Source organism: Protomyctophum parallelum, assembly GCF_964188405.1.
Source record: "Protomyctophum parallelum genome assembly, chromosome: 3".
NCBI lineage: Eukaryota > Metazoa > Chordata > Actinopteri > Myctophiformes > Myctophidae > Protomyctophum > Protomyctophum parallelum.
This window is the reverse complement of record NC_139698.1, coordinates 11023510-11035798: the sequence shown is the minus strand read 5'-3', so window position 1 is coordinate 11035798 and position 12289 is coordinate 11023510. Positions and strand designations below refer to the sequence as shown.

The window sequence follows — 12289 nt, the reverse complement described above, 5'->3', positions numbered from 1 at the left end:
GCACGAAGAGGCTTTGAGATCTGATAGAAACAAGACATACTTTGACAGAAGACCAGGTATAACAGTTATTGAATATGTGCGTTATATATCTGAGAGAAAGAAACAGATGGAGAGTATCTGAGAGAAAGAAACAGATGGAGAGAAGCCTTTACTTTGATATATCATTGAGGGAGAGACGGAGAGAAAGAGAAAGAGAGAGAGAGGAAGGAGAGAATATACAAGGGACCCTTTATACTATTTCAGGTTTTTCCTGGACGAGGTGGACGGATGCATGATTTTGTGTGAAGCTGCCAGTCCATACCACTGACACCTTCATAATCACTCATATTATGCACACAGACACTGCAGAAACCTCACACAGACATGAACCTAATTAATTACTGAGTCACCTACACGTCAATATATCACTAGCTCCAGTTGTCTCCTATACAGAGATTAGACGTGATTGATTTATTATCATGGCAAAGGGAATGATTCTAAACTATGCAGGGCAATAAATGTCACCCACCCTCACAGCCGTGCCCCGTGTTCATAGAGTTATTTTTTCTTTTTTTTATTTGTTTTTCATACCCAGGCTTGATTGCTAAACTCTCCAGCAGCAGGGACAGTGGGGGACAGCCATGTTGTCATGACACTGAACCCTCTGAAACACTTTAGATGTGATGGGCCACTGTGCCTTGCCGCGTCCAGGCCGGGGCTATTGATTTTCCACTGAGGAGGAGGGTGTCGTTAAGGACTCTTGGCCAGGGGTCTGGACAGATTGAGATCATTGAGGTCAGTTCGGAGGTTGATAGTGAAGCCCAAGTGAAAAGGCGGCGTGCGTGTGAAGTCATGTGGATGGCACTGAGCTATGAGTGCAGACATATGCATGTCCGTGTACACACATGCAGGTGTTTTGTTCCTCTTATAGATCCGTAATTCTCAAATCATTTCTTACGTTTTGAAAATGGCTGATCTACAGCTTGATCGTGTAGATTGGCTATTTCGAATAGCTGCAATGAGTGCTTACAGTAAGTGCTACTTTAAACTGTTCCTCATTTTGTTGGGGACACCTGTTGGTCCTCAGACTAGAGGGCAGAAGGGGTCCACCCGGACCCGAATACCCGAGATCCGACCCGAGAACCGAGCCGGGTGCAAAATATTGACGTGCCGTCGGGGAACGGGTCGGTTCCATTTCAAAGCTGCGGATCTCGTTTTGGGTATCTGAAATGCAGAATACCCGAAATAACCGGGAGGATCCGAGATTTATAAATAAACCCTTCAACTTTAAAATAGGTTTAAAAAATAGACATGTGTGCGTTGTAATTTTACATCTAAAGTCCATATTGTCTGTTGAACAGAGTCAATGAGGGCTGGGTCTCGCCATGCACCTCGACATGAGCGAGAGCGCTCTCTCTCTCTCTTTCGCTTGCACACACACACACACACACACACACACACACAGTCACACACATGGCTATATTAATGCAATCATGGCGGCCCCTTCAGCGAGGGAGGTGAAACACAAAGCAACAAGCAATGTGGGACAATACTCGCATCACCAGGCTTTCCACCTCGGAGGAAAAATGTGGGACAGTTTTGTTGTGATTGTCAACAGCTCTGGTAAGAATGTCGGTGCGCAAAAATGCACTATAGCCTATGCAAGTTTGCAACCCTCCTCCTCCGCTGCGCTGTCTGGAGAGGCGGCGGGGTGGACGTTGCTCATAGAGAGCAGTCTCATGTCATGTTAAAGCATATAATATTGCAGAGAACACACTATGGGTCCGGATCTCGGATCGGATCAGCGCCGTTTTGGTCAAAACTTCTCGGCTCCGTTTCGGACCGGATCCAAAACTTTCGGGTCCGGTTCCGGCCGGGTGCGGCCAATTAGAATGTTCTCGGATCCGATCGGTTCGGTTCTGATATCACCGGGTCCGTTTCGGACCGGGTCCAATTTTATGGACCCGTGCTGCCCTCTACCTCAGACCTGCTTTGAGAACCACTGTTCTTCTAAATGATATGAATATGAGCTCCTCTGTCCTCTGTCCCTCCTCTGTCTACCACTGGCGGGTCCTTGGGGTCCAAGACAAATTTCTTCCTTGGTAGACAAAATAAAGAAACCTTGAACCTTGAACCTTGATCACAGTCATATGTGGAGATTTGCAATCATAATGATAGACGGGTTGTGATGAAAAGAGTTGAGCCAGAGACAAAGCTCTCTGTCTACCGAGCAATCTTTGTTCCTACTATCGGACACCTATGGTCAATGAAGTGTGGCTCATGCAAGCGGCTGAAATGAGTTTTCTTTGACGGGTAGCTGGCATCTTGATTCTTCCTTAGAGATAGGATGAGAAGTTCAGTACACGGAGAGACTCAGAGTAGAGTCGCTGCTTCTTCGCCTGGAAAGGAGACAGCTTAGGTGGTTCGGGCATCTGGTTAGGATTCCTCTCGGGCGTCTCCCGAGGGAGGTCCTCGAGGCACGTTCCACTGGGAGGAGACCCCGGGGCAGACCAAGACACAGTTGGAGGAAACACAGCGACTCACTGGCCTTGAAACGTCTCGGGATCCCCAGGAGGAAGTCACTAATGTTGCTCTGGAGAGGGGAGTCTGGAGCTCTCTGGTGGAGCTGTTGCCCCTGTGACCCACCTACGGATAAGCGGTTGAAGATGGATGGATGGGTTGTTTCGAGAGAGGGCATTGGGCCTCTCAGTGCATTATGTAGGGTTATATTATTGGATTCAGCTTCAGTTCATATAGGATACAAAACAGATGTGTGTTATGTTTAACTTTGCAAGTTATTTTGCTTCACAATAAATGTTTGGATTATGTTAATTGTCACGAATCAACTATCATAAATATCATACAACGGGACCTTAAACTGTAAGTGTAACTTAAAGGACAACATCGCACATTAGAGAAACCACAATGAAATGAGTTTGCGCGCAGCCGCACATACAGTATACTGTACATGCTGGCATGCATTCAACACACTCGCGTGCGTTCACTCACTCCCTAGAGTGAGACATAGATAACCAGAACAGTGGAGGCAAATGCGAATAACATTTTACAGTTGATTGGAATGTCTCCCAGTCCCACACGCACGTCTTGATAAAGCTGTGTGATTTATGTTTTTCCCTAATTCATATTACCACATTTTAATTAAATGTACGCCTCCAGAGATCAACAGACATGCCGCCATGCGTCTTCACAAATTGCCACACTAACACCAGGAGAAAAGGAATAGTCGTAGTGCGTGTGGCTGATGGAAATACCACAATATGGGAGAGAGAGAGAGAGAGAGACACATTACTGCTGCTCTTCAGAGTGGAACAACTGAGCAAACACTGAATTCAGTCAAGATGTGCTCATGATTGTGAACTGTACTTTGCTTTGCTGAAGTTTGGGCTGCTCCCAGGTGTTTGAAAATGAAATGTGTTGCACTAACCCACTCTCATTTTCTCATAATGGTTAGCAGCCTCCGTTCAATCTCAATATAACATTTCCAATGTATTTACCTCTGGGCCCTGTGTTAAGTTACAATTTTATTCAGATATGGCATTACAGTAACAAATCCTTATCTTTACAAGAGATTTTTGATCTATTGGAGCACTGCAGCCTTCACTCACATAGACACAGCTTTGGGATGTTAAATCCCCAAGAAACCGGCTTTGGTTATGTTATTCTCATTTATCCCATTTTGGGCGGGAACCTATTTTGGTGTTGGCATCATGTTATGCTTTAGCTATTGAAAAATAGCAGATCTACAAGCTCATAGCGCGCCACCGAGTGGCGCGCTATGAGCTTGTAGGTCTGCTATTTTTGAAATATCAAAGAACCACTGACATGGAAAAATAGCTTTTTTCAGGATGTTTTTAGAATCTGATCTCAGGTCAACATGGGTTATATAGGGCCCTAAAGAGAACATTTGATTGTTTTTACTGTCTTGTCTGTGTTCTCATACATGTGGTGGTATTTGAGATGCCCATCACCAGGCTGGCGTGCATGCACGGTAGTAGTAGTAGTAGTAGTACTTGTTTATGTGTGTTTGTGTGTGCCAGTGAGTAGTCAGTGGTATGGTTGCAGGGCAGAAAGGGTGCGTGTGTGTGTGTGTGTGTGTGTGTGTGTGTGTGTGACTGTGTGTGTGTGTGTGTGTGTGTGTGTGTGTGTGTGTGAGAGTCAGGGTGTAATTGAGTTGAATTGGTTTTAATGGCTCTTTATGGGATGTTTGGAGTTATTTCTGTCTGAGGTCTCCCCTGGCGTCCTGGCTCCTCTGGAGGATGGCTTGGCCCCAGGCCCAGACCTGAGGCCATTCATTCTCTTGCTCTCTCACTCTCTCCATCTCTCCCTCAGATTTTCTCTCTCTCTCCCTCCCCTGCTCCCCCTCTTCTCTTTCCCCCCACTCTGCAGTCTCGTGAGAGAGAGAGAAAGCGAGCAAGCATGTGGGATCGAAAGGAGAGAGAGAGAGAGTGCTTGTGTTTCCTGCCTCGCTTCAGTGCTATGATTTAACAGGCCTCTGCGTCGCCGCGCGTTCACCCCTCTCGCTAATCGCAACGCGCCACTTGAAAGGCCCGCGCAAGGAGTCAAGCTGTGTTGCGACTCCGATTTGTCACGGAGATCACATGGTAGCGCATGAGTTAGGACCCTGTGGGCGGCCGCGCGATTACAGGGCCGGCGGGAGGGACCAAACTACCAAAGCCACCGGCGGCCGCGACCAAGACGTCTCCTCGCCAGGCGGCACAGTTCTGAACTTTCGCTCTCTTTCCTGTGACTGTCACAGTATGATGGACTGCCTGGTGGAATGGAAGGCGTACTGAAAAGGCTGGGAGCCACTTTGGGGGCCCTGGCGACTTGTGTGTTCGCGATTGTATGTGTGCCTATATGCTCGCAAAACATTTCGTGCCAATTTTCTTGCGTAAATTTAGATCTGAAAAATATATTATGAACCCTTTGGCAGCTTGGTTCTCTTGTCTCCTTTTTGGAAAACTTTGTCATTCAGAAAGCACATAATGAGCTTCTATGTACTAGTCCAACCACAGCCTTGTTTTGTGGTAGTTTGAACTTGTTTTTATTTGCTCTTCGTCCTCATATAGTCGCACACTGTCCTTTCAGAATGAGTTAGTGCCCTGTGATAACTCTACCGTATAAATATGGCTGTGGTTGTCTTCGTCTGTCTGTCTATGTCCCGTCCTGTTTGTGAAATTAGCTTCCAGTGGCTGTCATAAAAGCAATAATCAGGTGTGAATACGAAGGGTAATGAAAAGCTCTGGGGGTGTGTGCACGTGCAACCATGCGTGATGTGTATGCAAAAGTGCACAAATGTTGAGTATACGGTATGTGCCGGCGTGTGTGCGTGTGTGCGGCGCGAACTTGTTCTTTCGGGACCCCCTCATATGTATATACTGTACTGTACATGCTTCTGCGGGCCCCCTTTGTCTGTGTGCAGTGCACGCCTGTTCACCATGGGAGCGTGACCGCTGTGACCCAGGGCCGTTCATCATGGGAGTGTGACCGCTGTGACCCAGGGCCTCTTGAGGCCACGCCATGCAGGCCCTGTGGGATCTGAAGGCCAGCCTGTTGGCAGCCTCTCTCTCCTTGGTCGGGAACACTGGGGCCGAGAGCGAGCGAGGTAGGTAGGTGGATGGAAGGAAGGAAGGATGAGGACAAAGAAGGAGGGAGTGAGGGGGGCCATTTAATTTCAAATTCAAGTCATCCGATTATTGTGCCGGTTTATCCACTGTCAACCTGCCATCCTTGTGTTTAAGTAGCCTTGCCGAGGCATGAGGCCCACAGGGCAGGAGCCTATCTCCTGTTCCTGTAGCGTGAGGCAGCTTGATGTACAAGTACACACCCTGGACATGACGCTAGTATCCAATCCAACCCTTGATGCTGAGTGTCAAGCAGGGAGGCACTGGGTCCCATTCTCTTTGGTATGACGCGGCCGGGGATTGAACCCCCGACCTCCCAGTCTCAGGGCGGACACTCTAACCACAAGGCCACTGAGCTGGTGTCCTTGTGTTTAGTATGTCGTTATTGGCAACATCTTTCGAGAATAGCTCTCAATATCGCTATTTTATTTTTCCTTTTTTCCTCCCTTTTTAAGTCATTTTGCAAGCCAGAGGCTATGGCTATTTTTCTTGGTATGGAAAATGTGGGAATCCCTGATGCAGAGGACATGGATGGAGAGAATGAGCTATATGGAGGGATAGTATTCGGAGGGATGGGAGCCAGTGGGATGGAGGGAGGAAGATCCTCCATGCTGCTCATTACGTTGGGTGTGTTTGGGAATGGCAGTAAACATGACATTTCCCCCTGCAGCCAGCGGAACGGCTCTGCTCCTAATGACAGCCCTGCCTGCAGCACAATGAGCACTAAAGCTGCAAACCACCACCACTGTCGCCCAGCCCGGCCCGGCCCAGCCACCACCATCACCACCAGCAGCCCTCCCTGCTCCCACTCGGCTTCAAGCGTGGGCATGGAGGCGGAATGTATACAGAGAGCATCTCGATGGGACCGGGAGAGCTTGATTTGATCCCTCGTCAATCAAACGCAATCCGATCCCATTGAGCGCTTGAGCACTTTCTATAATTCACAAGCATATGGAAATGTGTTACGGAAGCATTGCTTATATCCCCATGGGGAAGATAGCCTACCTGCAGGCTGAGTTTAGGCTTTTTGCTTTGATTCTGTTGAAACGAGCAGGATTTGTTGGTTGCCGTTTGTTGGCCCCTCCTCCCAGGCTCAACAACATACAATGAGAGAGTATCTCTTCATAATGCCAGGCCCAGTCAATGATAACATACAGGCAAGCCCATAACAATAAGGTGAAAGTGCCAAAAGTAATACAAAAAGAAGAAAAGTTTTTAGAAACTGGTTGAAACCACTATTATGCAGTATGCACCACAACACTTTGCCATAAGGCTTCAATGAATGTTTGTAAACTTAACCAGCAATCTCTTAAAGCTGGGAGCTTGTGTCAAGGCTGTGATTTCTGGCCTCAACAGACCAGTTGAATCCAGGACCAAACTTGTGGATTTGTGATCTGTTGCAGCGTTTAGCTTCTTTGTACTTTCTGCTATGTTAGGCAGATGTGTTGCAGACAGATATGCCCATAATACTGTACAGTAACTCCACCACAGTACAGTCACCATGTGCAGAGGGACTCCCACTTTCATGTAACTGTTGGCTGAGTGCCTCTAGGATTTGTCTTTCAATTACGTTATCAGCAGTTTTGACTCTGTACGTTTGATAGAGAACGTCATTTACGCCTATTCACCCTCCTTACCTTTTGTCATTGCATTGTAGCCGCCTGTAGCCTCTTCTTGCAGAGCTAGGCCACTTCCAGGACACTCAATGCTGATTCACTTCCCACAGCCTCCACACACAAATTCAGTTCTCGACACAGCGACCCAGCATTTCTCTTCTCCTGTCATCTCTCTCTCTCTCTCTTCCAAACCACTTCTGCTCTCTGTGCTGTTCCAGTGAATAGATGCTCCTGGCCTGAGACCCACCATTGAGCTTCAGTGATGTTACTTTGTCCCAAATGTGTCAAACGTTTACCAGGAGCCTCATATGACAACACACAAGACAAGGCCCACACTGTAATAAACGCATCCGCCTCACAATGAAATGGCTCTGTCAACATGCCTTTTGTCAACTTGAGGTTGTACTGAAAGATTCATTGCATGTTTGTTTGTACTCGGCTCACGCAAAGCTTGTAATCTGTTCTCACCCCTTGGATGTGTTCGACTGATCGTCTTCACATGGGGGGGCCTCTCCTTGTGGCTCCTCTCAACAGTACGACTTTTGTCTCCACTCTGAGCCTGAGTCTTAAGTTTACCAAGATGAAAGGCTGGTTCTGATGGGCAAATAAGAGGACTAGCATGACCTTTGAGACGAGGGTCAAGCCACACGATGAGAGTGGATGGTTTTGTCCTCTGAGAACTCATCTTGCACCGGAAGCAACAGGGTTAAAGGACTGCAACCACAATTGCTGTGTACGACTTGCAGTGCTTGTCAGAGTCTCCTGTCAGACATGAAGAAATGAAAAGAAACAAATACGTTGTGTGTGTGTGGTGGTATATTTCTTAGGGCCCTGGACACGGGCAGTACGAGGAAAGAACCCCATTGGACAGTGCTGCTGTCCAGACTGACAGTGTTGTCCGACAACAGAAGCCACTAGAATTGGCCTTTTGTGTAGAGACGGTGATGAATGCCACATACTGTAGTAAAATGGAAAGAAAGGAGCTGATAGATCTGTGTGGAGTGGAGACAGACAGTTTGAGTAAAGGTGTAAATCAGATGAGACACAAAAAAAACTCCCGTTACTACTCCCTTTCTTCACATTGTTCTCTAGTTTTGGCATACTTCCATTCACCGCAGACGCAACATTGCAATGGTTCATCCAAACCCTTAGGCAAGTGTTTTATTTAAGAGATATTATACCAAATCTCTGTAGCTGTATAGACCATTTTACACCATCTTCAAGTGAAATATAATAGCATAGGATTACTGTGTGATTATGTATGAAGCAATATTACAAAGTGGGAACGGCATCGTTTTAAATTGACAATGTGCTCATTCTTTTTTCCTCTGTAGCTGGCAAGTACGTATGTTTGCGTCCTAAATGCTCCATACCCACCCGCTATGCCACTGTGTATCCAGTGGCTGTGTGTGTTCCCAGACATTACCACATTCTGCCATTTTTCAAGCATATTGTCATTATTAGGGCAGTAAGTAGCTGACAGTAAGTAGCTGGCTGGAAAACCCTCTGCCAACCGAGCTGAGGCCTTTCCCAATTCCTGTCACTCATTCCCTATGAAAGCGATGAGCATTTAGAATGCATCTCCAAAACTGGGTTGTTGCCGACCGTCGCCCCCTGTGGGGCCCTAGGGACAGACATTCTATCCCACGATATTGTAATAACAGTGTCAGGCTTCCTTTGTGCCAGAAGTATCTGAAGAATGCGCTGCTGATGCATTGTTCGTGACGATGCGGGGATCTCCTTCTGATTGGTTGATTGTCACACAGGGAGATAGAGGCAGTGCTGGTGTTTCAGGGTGAACTCAAATGCTTATGCAAACACATTCTGTGTGTGTGTGTGTGTGTGTGTGTGTGTGTGTGTGTGTGTGTGTGTGTGTGTGTGTGTGTGTGTGTGTGTGTGTGTGTGTGTGTGTGTGTGTGTGTGTGCGTGTGCGTGTGCGCGCGGGAGAGACACAGATGAGGAATGGGGTCAGCATCAGGGTGGGGCAGAGTCGGGCAGCGGCTCTGTTTATTCGTCCGACCTGTGTGAGTCATATATCGCTAAGGCAAACCTAACAGCAACATGTCATATCAAGACAACCGGCCCCCCCGATTTCAAGCCCCGCACTCTGAGCTTCTTCACTTTGCAGTTTGCCAGGTGTTGTTATCATCTCTCTGCTTGTTGTTATAAACTTCGACATTCCTGAACATGTTGTCATATCACTGATTCGCGGCGAACACAATGTACTCGTTCCCCTGAGCTGTGTGCAGTGATGCCTCCGAATTACAGTACCAGTTTTGCACCTTACGCTATAATGTGTATTTATTATGTAAATTATTATTTTGCTTCTTTAGTGTTAAGAGTTTTCTCCCCATCCCTTTTCTTCTTCTCCATTTTGTGGAGAAACAACAAAATGATGGAGCTTGCGCAAAAACTAATTTCACCCACCTTCTTTACACCTGTAAACCAGCAAGGTTACTTGGGATTCTTGATTCTTTCTTACGTTTTAAATAGGGTTAAATTGGCATGGCCATCAAGTGTTCAAGCCAGCTACGTTATTAATGCTGTCAGAAGTTCGGGACTGCTCCGTGTTGATTTGCCAGCTTCTTAAATAGCCACCCTTGCAGGACAATTCCGTCCAGTGTGCCCCGAACCAGGAAAAAGGCCCCTTTTGGCAACAAGTCAAGCTTTTAGAGTCTCATCGTGACACTCTGTGCCGTTTCTTTCAGCCAGCGCTCTCCATATTACCAGTGTGGTACAGTCCACCACAGTCGGCCCGTGCCTCACAGCCAAACCAGAGACCTCAGCAATGTAAACATTTGCCTCTTTAGCATCAGCGGGATGCCCTGGAACGCTCCTGTGTTTGATATTATGCGGTCCCCCCCCATGGGAAGAATGTGAGGCCTAATTTGCAGTGCCATATGGCTGCGTGTGTCATGCATACTTTCAGGGGGGTTATTTAGATGCATTTGGCTGCATCTTGTTTGGTTTGTGGCTTTTGCAGGAGGAGGAGGAGGCAGGTGACATTCTGTTTTAGCGTGCGTGTGGGTGCGTGCGTGGGTGCGTGCGTGAGTGCGTGCGTGTGTTTTTAAATGAAGGGAAAGAGAACTGAGTGGTCCCATTTTTGCAGTGGAAACTCAACTCAGCTTCCAGAATATCACACCAGGAATTTCACTCTTGCTTGCACAGCTAAGCCCCGGGCATATATTTTTATTAGGCCCCATTGAAACCGCTACGTTGGAAAATTAGCGCTGGTATGCATGTGAGAGTGGCATAGTAGACTCATTCCATTATTAACTACTTTCAAACGGGTGTTTAGCATGTCATTGTAGGCTGAAATTTAAAACATCTATATAAAAAAACATTTCAAAGATTTCCCCAAAGTTTCAAAATGCTCCAATAGCAAAAACAGCCAATGTAGAAGCTAGGGCTCGACTATTCAACTAGCCGACTAGTAAATCCACTAGTTGACCTTGTTGGTACTAGTTGACCTTGTTGGTACTAGTTGACCTTGTTGGTACTAGTTGACCTTGTTGGTACTAGTTGATGAGATTTCCTTTTTTGTAGGCCTCAAGATCAGATAGATTATAGTTATAGTCACCAATGTACACCATTTTTTACAAATATCTTATTTTTTTAAGTGTGTGTGTGTGTGTGTGTGTGGGGGGGGGTACATAGGTAGTTAACTAGTTGACTAGTAAACTAGTAAAAATCACTAGAAGTGAAAGCCCTGGTACAAGCTCACTTGCACTGCGTGGTGAGTGTCATATAATTATGATGACATACAGTATATAGAGTTTATGTGATTAAGGTGCATTAAGGATCCCTAAAATAAAAATAAAAAGAGACACGAGCAAGAGAGGAATGCAAGGAAGAGAGAGAAGGTTTGCTAGAGTTTGCAAATCAGGGGCACAGATATAGTTTTGGTCAGGACAAGCGGAGAGACGTCGTACAGAGTGGATGAGATCAGATGATAGTATATAGTAAAGGGTTTTATGCTCGGGTAGATGAAGGGTGGAGCAGTGGCATCCTCGTTGCAGTAATGTCGGGTTACAGAAAACCCAGATGAGAAATGCCTGGGAGGCAAAGACCTCTAATGTCCATGATCGTCCTCTCTCTCGGCCCTGCATGCCGCCTAAATCAGACCCCCAGGTCGTGCCTGTGTGTCTGTGTGTGAGACATCCATTTTGCAGGGCTATGGAGAGTGAACAGATATAGTACGTGTGTACCGCACAATAAGCAGTTTCTACTTGCTGACGTCCTTCCACTGACCCGAGGATGGCCTCGGCAGATGAACGTCCAGCACTTAGTCTCGCATCCCCCCCATCCGTATGCATGTTAATGCACATCAATTGTGCATACACAGTACACGCAGATACCTTTTAGTATTATGCGTTTTACCACATGAACCCTACCTCCCTATATAGACCCTGGGCGAACAGCCAGCAGCACAAATAGCGGAACCGTCACTGGAAATTGTTGAACGTTCTGCAAAATAGCACCACATCAAAGTATACAGGGTTTCAGTTGTTAATTGAGCGTGCCTGAGTGTGTATACTGTATAGACAAATCCAAGTGCCCTGTAGGCAGGTGTAGGCTTTTCTTTTCTTTTTTTCTCCATTGCTCTGTAAAGCACTTTGAGCTGCATTTCAAAGGTAAGTTTTATTATTATGCTGAGGTGTCAAGCTTCGCTTAATGTGACACCCCCAGCTATGCGTCCAGGGCACCCGCCCCCCCAACCCGTGTTTTTGCCTATATAATAGACAAATCCGCATGTGCAAATCTGCACGTGCATGTGTAATATAGCCACTATACACATGCACACACGTGCGCACACACGTGCGGACTTGGCAGAGGAGGTGTTGTCGGAGCATGCGGTGAAGTCTCCCAGAAGACCTACTTGTGGGCTCACAATTCCATATCCAGTTTCATACCCGCTCACATTCATGCATCAAAGACAGGCGCACGTGCACACACACATGCATGCATGCACGTGCACACTGCACACACAGTCACACACACACACACACACCATGTACTGTAAGAATGTGATGAAGCGATCAAGTTGAA

The 12289-nt window shown here is 46.8% G+C and overlaps 1 protein-coding gene across 2 annotated transcripts in view; it reads left to right on the top strand.

Annotated features, from left to right (window-relative positions):
- The window catches only part of bckdhb (branched chain keto acid dehydrogenase E1 subunit beta), a 69033-nt gene that overhangs the window by 35500 nt on the left and 21244 nt on the right, over positions 1 to 12289 (top strand). The window lies entirely within an intron of this gene.